At 36.9% G+C, this 8,811-nt stretch overlaps 1 pseudogene across 1 annotated transcript; it reads right to left on the bottom strand.

Annotated features, from left to right (window-relative positions):
- Positions 1-560: 560 nt before the first annotated feature.
- LOC113010051 (sterile alpha motif domain-containing protein 3-like) lies at positions 561-6,026 on the bottom strand (annotated as a pseudogene). The gene is made up of 9 exons (XR_013903178.1): positions 5,073-6,026; positions 4,745-4,903; positions 4,499-4,586; positions 4,148-4,303; positions 3,630-3,687; positions 2,031-2,197; positions 1,601-1,772; positions 1,395-1,474; positions 561-1,290 (listed from the first exon to the last, which is right to left on the bottom strand). The product of XR_013903178.1 is annotated as a sterile alpha motif domain-containing protein 3-like (transcript).
- Positions 6,027-8,811: the final 2,785 nt, after the last annotated feature.

Here is an 8,811-nt window from a genome sequence, read left to right as displayed (position 1 = left end):
AGCTAATACACTGTGCTGTGGACTATAGTGTAGTGATTCATACTCTACTGTTCAGGTTCAAGGTTTTAAAAACTGAACTCAGAAAATGGAAGAAGGCAAAAAGAAAAAAAGGCTTGGTTAAGGTATATATAGAAGGTTTATATGGAAATCTGTCAACTAGACAAAAGTGTGAGCTACAATCTAAGATCACAAACAATGGCTGGATTACAGAGCAACAAAATGTATTTAAATACATTTGTCGCATAATAATAGTTCTTCACTGCACACTCAGAAATTAAAGTACAGAAATGTACCTATAGGGGTACAATGGCTTGTCACTGGGGTGGTACCCTCTAAGGTACCGTTCTGTACCCTAAACTGTGGGTACTGATTTGTACCCTTGTAATTTGTACCTTTTACACGTCAAACCTGTACTTTAAAGGGCAAAATTGTACCCTTAGTATAAAGTACAAAAAAGAACCCTTAAAAGGAGTACAAAAATGTCTTTCTAAAGGTTCAGTATCTACACACAGATTTCCTATATTTTTCCTCTCAAGATTTGAAAAATTGAAGATACAAAGTCAAAAATACTTGTCACATTTATTACCTTCTTAAATACATTGCTTAACTGTTACATACAAACTGTTATCAACAGAGTATGTGTCATAAGCTGCAACATCAATTTCCTGTCCAGGTTTTAGCAACGTCCATTCACTATCAACTCTAACACTGTATGAATGAAAATGGTTGTCATATAACAGAGGAATGAGAATTTTTCCACAAAAGACCCACATTGTGTCAATATTAACACAACACCTGTTCTCTGTGTTTCCTATACACATGTCGTCTGAAAGATTCATATTTTTTGAATGAAGAACAGCAGTCACTGAGTCCACAGGTTATATCAAAATTGGCATCATGGGAATGAATAAGTCCTATGTGCTGAATAAGCTTTGTCAAACTAAAGGTTCTTCTGCCACATTTGGAGCACTGATATGGCTGAGGCATGGTGGTCAATACAGAAGATTTATTTGTCTGGTGACTGTGATTGGCAGAGGCCGGTCCTCACCCTCATCTATTTTTCACAATGTACTTTTGGAGAAAAATCAGGGTGTTCTTCAGATGTTTTGGATAAGCAAGGTTGAAGACAAAATACAAGCAGAAAGAAGAGATGATTCCTTCAAAAATACACGAGCTTCTGCACACTTCACTGCCATCCAACTTCACAATGTTTGGAGCGCTTCTGGAGAACACTGGTTTCCAGTCTTCATGAAGTAGCTGAACAGTTGGATAGGGGGTTTTAGGATGAACCTTTGAAGTCAAAAGAGAAGGTAGAGGAAAGCAATATATTAGTCTCTTAACAAAAGATACATTTGTTTTCCTTTTATATAGACTAAATATTTTAATACACACACCTCTCCAAGTATGACAAAGAGATCCAGTTTCTCCTTGAAGACGTATGGCAGGAATAAAAGTGCAGCCCTTGTGTCAAGATCTGCCAAAAGAACAACAAAACACAAGATCACCCATGCATTTTATCTGGCATTTCCAGTTACCTATAAAAATTATATAAAATGGAAGCCTTGAAGTTAAAAAAAAAAAAAAAAAAAAAAGCAAATACCCGGTAGGTCATCAGTGAGAGCCTCCTCTCTTGCATCAAGGTAGAGCTGGTAGAGTGGGGTTTTCCCTTGTGTAAGGTCAATCACCTTTGCTGCAACACATGAGAGCCCTTCACGAAATCGCTGGCTTACATTACCCGTTGCTGGTTGGATCCACCCGAGTTCGTTGCACAGCTACAAGTAAAAAATTCATTTTCAGTACAAAATAACAGTGTATGAAAATGAAATAATCTAAAGTTGATATTAATTATGTATGGTGCTGCATAATTATTTTTTTTATAGAATTTAACAACAATACTGTAAGAAGTTACATGAACATACGAAAAAAGGAGAGGGACAGATGAAGAAAACAAGGTCAAGGGCAAATAAAATTTACTACTATAAACATGTTAAATGTGACAGCTATTTCCAAGTTCAATCCAGCTTTCTGACTTACTTGTAGGCTTGTAGACTTGTAGGCATCCCTAAGAAGGGGTACTTCTTCAACACATCCTCCACAGGCATACCATTTGCAATTTCTTTCTGCCGCCAAGCAAACGTTTGCTGCACACGGTTATGAACCACCATCGTATCTGGTTGCATCTTCTGATATTGGCACTAGGGCTGGGCCATATTATACCGTTCACGGTAATACCGGTATAATGTTAGGCAACGATAGGAAAATGAAATATCGCGATAGAATGGGAGTAAAACGCGCATGCGCAGTGCCTTTGTTTTCATACGCACATGGCCGATTGTTGGTTTGTAAAAATGGTGCAACTTCCGTGATGTGGAACTGGTTTGGTGTTTGTCCGTCAGATACACAACAAAGCACATTTTTTTGCAGAACATGCAAGCGGCCGTTGTTATTGTCGTGTTTGTCGGACTAAGATGCTCTTAAATCTGGGAGTAATCTGGGTCCCAAACTCCGTATATTTGACTTCAGGTCAAACAACACTGCAGCATCACTGAGAGTTGAAAACTGTCTAAATTCTTTGATCTTTAATAAAACGATCAGCATTGCTGCTTTACCAGGTGTAACTATAAAGTTTAACTTCCAGGCATCCATGAAAACAAAAGTTATTACATTTAACGGAGTTAGAAGTTAGCAGGAAGCTAGCGGAAGTTAGCTCGCTAGTTTCGCTAGTTACCTAAGCATGATATAGCATGTTCTGACTGAGAGATTTCTGAAAAAATTCAAACGTACAGCTCTGCTATCACTTCCAACATAAATGAAGACAGGAAACTAAACAGCAGTGACGTTTGTAGGGTTACTGAAGTTGGGCTAGCTGGTATATAATGATGTGCTACGTGATCGCTAGCGACACAGCTATGTTAGCATAACATAAACAGTGAAGCTGGAGGACGAACACTAACACTTTTCCACTTATAAAAGTTAACGTGAAGGTTCCTCATGGTTAGAGACAAATGCAATCGCATGGCAGGATGCTGTAAACGGACCAAACTTCAGTCAGGAGAACAACTGAGATAATCCATCCACAATACGAGGTTAGTCATTAATATACTGCAACAACATGGGAATAGCTCAGCTGCCAGAGAATTCAACATTAATGAATCAATGGTACAGAAGTGGAGGAAGCAAGAAGAATGAGTTTAATAAAGTTTGATTTATCTGACTGCTTTGTTTCGCTTAATGTGCCTTATAATCCCGTGTACCTTATGGTCCGAAAAATGCGTACTGCACACTGCAGTTTAATGTTGCAAAGCACCTCTTTTTAACTTCAGTGGATATTATACATGGTTATGCTCAGGATATGTCAGCCCATTTCTACTGGAAATGCCTTTGGGTTAAACTTTCAGCAAGGAATTTGCATTTGCACTGTTACATTTTTATAAAGCTTTAATGTACATAAAAACCAGCTTCTTGTTTACGTGAAAATAAATGGAAGGTTGTCTTTTTGCGCTAGTAATGTTGTGGAGTTGTATTTTGTCTCGCATCAATTATATCGTCAGTTATATCGTTATCGCAAATTTTCAAATATATATCGTGATAAATATTTTTGGCCATATCGCCCTGCTCTAATTGGCACTGTAAGACCTTTAAGTGGGCGTCTATGGATAATAAATCCTCTCCTTGGACGCATGGTCCCTTGAAAGAAAGCAAGAGTGAGAAGAGAAAGTCAAAACAGATTAGAAACCCAACATAAGACTAAATATACAATTAGAGCTGACACGATCTGTGCATCACAAAGAACTCGTATCGGTTAAAGTTAACCGATACCATGAACCAATATTTAAAATATGGAAACTCTGAAATAATTTCACATAAAATCTTAATTGTTAACTTGAAATTTTAGTTTTGGAGTCATATTTAAAATGTTTTTTTTTTTTAAATCTAGTTCACCCTCTTTTAGCGCCTTCTAATTAATAATATTTTGTGAGGTAGAAGTATTAGCACTGGTACTTTGTATTAGCAAGTGCTCTAATCCAAGTATTGGTATTGTTTCGGTTTGAAAAAAAAGGGGTACAGTTGCATCCCTAATCCTTAGTTTTAGATGTAATAACAGAGGCAAGAACATTTTATAGCTCAAGATGTCCCTCACACCAACCTGACAAACATTTCTCTGACTTGTTCATTGACATTTATTAGGCTGCCCTCTCCTCGTAGAACCAAACTTCTCCTTACAACGCCTCACTGCCTCACTGTCGACTAGTGGTGCCCGCTCTGATTTGAATTTACGTCTCAAAGACATATGCCATGTGTGCTTGTTGAACAGAAACATAAGTTACTGTAAAAACAATCTACACAAAATACACCCAACAAAGAATCAGTAAACATACTTCATACAAACCTACTGAGAGGCTACAGATTGTCTTACTAACGAAACAAGATTGAAAAAAGCTTCACTTTTACTTTGTAATCTTGAAGGAACCTTATGCAAATTTTAAATTTAACTTACATAACCATTTCCCTCACGATCCTTGAGGAAAGGATACTTCATTACCAGCGTCTTCACAGCTTGCACATATTCAGAATTTGTGGGATACCTGTAATATCAGAAGAAACATAAGTGTTAGAGCAACTGCTGACAAACAAACTTTATCAAGTGTCAGTTATTGTTTCTTAGTAATGTAGCGTTTATTTTCAATATGACAGATTCAGCTTTTTCTAAAGCAACAAGCTAACATTACCCTGATTAACTTACATAGTATACTGTGCCACAGCTTCATATAGAACTCTGATTATTGTGTGTCTGTCCCTTGGATTTTTATGGCACGGTTCTTTGTTGTCCAGTTTTAGTTGGAGATTTTTGGGAAATCTTGGAATTTCAAAAGACGCTGGTAGTCTCAAAGTATTTTCATTGCTGTGAAAACAGTTAAGCGTTTGTTTTTATTGCATGAATTGAAGTATAAAACACTACAGTAACAATACATATGGTAGAAACAATGATCATATTAACTAAATCCTAAAAGTGCATAACAGCCAACATGTATGTTTCAGACATACTAACTTCATTATAAATAAGAAAATACCTTATTGAAGTTGACGAAGTAGATGGTTGCCAGTCTTCTGGAGAGACAGTCTGTAGAGTCAGTGTCACTGAAGATTCCTTCATCCTTGACACAAATTGGTTGAATTTAACCTGCTTTTTGAAGGATCCTTGGAAAAGGTATGCAACCATAGTCTCAGTAAGACCGCAGTCAACTGTGTCACCATCAACCTCATTGTCTGCAAGATAAATGGTAGTACAAACTCTAAATTCCATGTAAGAATATTTATCACCACATTTTTACATGGGTAAAAACCGTATATCACACACATTAAAACCTTTTGTACAACTTCTTTCAGTTCAAAGAAATATTCATTTAAAAAAATCAGTAAATAAAATAAAATAAAGCAAATCTTTAGAGTGAATCCTCTTGATATGCAAAGTTTTCATTTTTAAATTTAGATGTTTGTTTGGGACTACTGGACACAGGAGAGCAGAGTCTGAGCATGCTTTTGTGCCCTTTCAAGTTTGGAAGAAAAAAAAAGACTAGAATGCTGTAATTTGTTAATATTCACTACTAAGGTGACTCCTTTCTCCAGATTTCCGACAGTTTCTGCCGTCTGTTCTTTCAGACCGATTACTTATAGCGATAACACCCGCAGGACCGTATTACAAGCTCAGATTACATGCTGAAAAAGTTCCCACATTGCTTAAAACGCGACTATCAAACCCCAGCTGCGACACCCTTGTTATATTTTAAACAAGTGCGGTGTTAAGATATTTCCTTTAGACGTTATATTCAGCCGCCCATGTGTGTTGATGGCCTTGGAATGGATGTAAAAACGTGATTTTATTAAACCATTAATACACTAACGGTAAACTGCATTCAGCTACCAGGGAATCAAATTTCGCGCCGTTCCGCTGCGCAGGGGTTACCGAACCCATAGACTGTGGCCGAACCACATATATAAGTTCAAACTTATACAAATACTATGTGTACACATTTTTCAGAACTGTGACCTCAACTTTACACATGAAACGTTTGTAAAAACATTTGTAAAAAGACATAATTTGAGCTAAGAGAGTGCCGAAACTAGCTAAATTGCTAATATACGTTAAGTTACGCTAAGTTGCTTAGACCATGGTCTAAGCAACTTAGAGATTGTGCCATAAAAACCTGAAACTGAACAATTCGAATATAGTTACAATTACCAAGTAAGCTGTGAGAAAATTCACAGCTTACTTGTTTTGAACTATAGAATAAGACAGTATTTTCCATTTATTTTAGGTAAGCCACACATTCCAAAAGCCTACATTTTATATGTTTAACTATTTTATATGTTCTAAAATGTTTCACTTTTAATGAGAGAAAAATTAGTTAATTATGAGCACTTTAGGGACCAAACAGGAGGAGACGATTTGTAATAATCCACAGATGCCCTGAGAGGCATAAAAACAGGAGTTACCATTCGATGATTATAACTGGTAAACCGTGACACACGTGAGAGTCACAGAAGACTTTATATAAACATCTGGTAACAGACACAGACTTTGTTACAGTGTTGCTGAAGCTTAGGGTTCTTTTTGCAGTTATTGTCGTCGCAGGGACAGAATATTGTCAGTAAAGCCGTTTATATACTTAACAGAGCTGAAAGTTTGGATTTATGCCTCAGTGTAAGTTCAGCATTAGAATCAGACTCTCATAAAGTCAACAGGTGCTTTAAAAACATGTTTTGTTACCTTTGAATTATCAGGTTGGTTTGTACGCATGCATTGAACCTCAAAACTGCCCAAACTGTTCTGTCACTGTCCTATCATAATGTTCCATATTAATTTACATCAAAACACATCAGACTTCATGCAGTTATTGAACTGTGAGTCTTTACTTTAACCATTTTTTTCAATGCATAGCTGTACGAAGCTAAATTCTGGCGTTAGCTGATGTGAGAATCCATGTCACAATGCATGTGTTCGTGCATGTGCGTGCATTTGCATGTGAAAACTGCCAGTGTGCAGCTCTGCTCTGCTTTCAATCTAATTATCTTAATTATTTGCACTGCTGATGACCACAGCACATCTGGCTGTTATGGGAATTAAATTTTATTCAAACTAAAATGAGTGAAATACTTTACAACCACTTCCTCCTATGAGTAAGCTGGCATGCAAAGTGAAACTGTGCATGCTGGCAGTTGTCCTCTCTGTGCATTTAATAATATTCACATTAAATTTGTATCATTCATTCATTTGATTTATAGACTGAATGTTGGGGGCTGTGTTTCGCTGAAAGATTCGTCACATCCTGTCCCGTCGCCTCATGACAGAAATATCATTGCTTTGAACCTTTTATCTGCTTTATGATGTCGTAAATGGGCCTTAACCTCTTTATTTTGACAGTAAATGGGAGAGCACTGGATTCTGTGTATGAGACAAGCTGATCTGAGATAAACCTGGGCCAAATAAGCAGATCAAGTGAAAGCAGATAACTAGCGTCTGGCTGGACGTGTGAAGGGATCAATGCATTTCAGGACAGGAGTAGATGCAAAACTCGCAGAGCTTAGTCAATAGGAAAAGGATACAATGGTATTTCTCTTTCAAAAGGAGGGCATCGAAATGTAATCCTCCTGTTGGAAAGCTTTTTGAGTTATTAATATAGCAGACTCTGTCATGGATAACATGTAGCAGTGAGTTTTCGATAGGGTCTTTAGTATTTATCTTTATTTACAAGTAGACTTTGGTTTTTATCTCTGATCAGATGACCTGAAAACTGTCTTAATGCTTATCCCATGGGAACGACATTTGCCATTAAGAACAAAGCAGATGTGCTGCTTTCGGGCTTGTAAACATCCACAAGTAGGATTTCGAGCTGTTTAAGCTATATTTACTTCTCTGGTAAAAATAACGGTGTAGTACCGATGACCTGCAACCTGTCTTAATGCTTATGCCAATCAGAACAAAGCGGATGTACTCTTCTAGACTGTGGGTTTGAGGTGAGCAGGATTTCAAGCTGTTCCGCCTTTATCTGTAATTCTCGAGTCAAAATAACCTGTTATTCTCTGATTTGTCAAAGGGAAAGACTAAAATTAACAACAGTTGTTATACAAATCTTTTTTTTTAGTCTAATGAAGTTTTACAGAGTGGAGGAAGTACTTACAGTGTAAATAATATTACACTGTAGTTATATAATATATGGCAGAGTCCAAGTAAGCTATAGCACGGATCAAATGAGCATTTCTCAAATCCAAATTGTTTATAATGTGGAAGAAGAAGCTCATGGTGAACAGACATTTTCATCCCAGTGTCGACTTTACTTGTTCTGCTTCTGTGGTTAATACATTTCACAGTTTCTGGCTTTCAAACTTGTTTCCAAGCAAACGTGGCAAATAGAAAACAACCCTGTGTGATAGATGAGCTTGCTTGCTTTGCTTGTTTGAGAAGCACCACCACCGTGCCCTCAATGTCCGAATGCAGATTTAGTTGATTTTTAAATGATCTCACTGTAGACTGAAAGAGAAAAAATATTCATATTTTCTTGGTAGTCATTAACTATTGATGCATGAGAATGTGGTGAAAATACCAGATATATCTTTAGAGTTGGTTGAGACCTGGAGTCCAAACAAGGAGTTTGATGTCACATTTGGTGATAGCAATTATGAAGCTAGTTCTTGTTTTCAGTTTTAGTGGCAACAGAATGACAACTTACGCTTAGGATTTTATTATTGCAGGCTGTTTCTCTTGTACCCTATATAATTTCTGCCCTGAGCTTTAAATATTTTGAAAACTTA

This window comes from Astatotilapia calliptera, chromosome 18 (genome assembly GCF_964374335.1).
Source record: "Astatotilapia calliptera chromosome 18, fAstCal68.1, whole genome shotgun sequence".
Taxonomy (NCBI): Eukaryota; Metazoa; Chordata; class Actinopteri; order Cichliformes; family Cichlidae; genus Astatotilapia; species Astatotilapia calliptera.
This window is presented reverse-complemented; position numbering and strand designations above follow the sequence as displayed.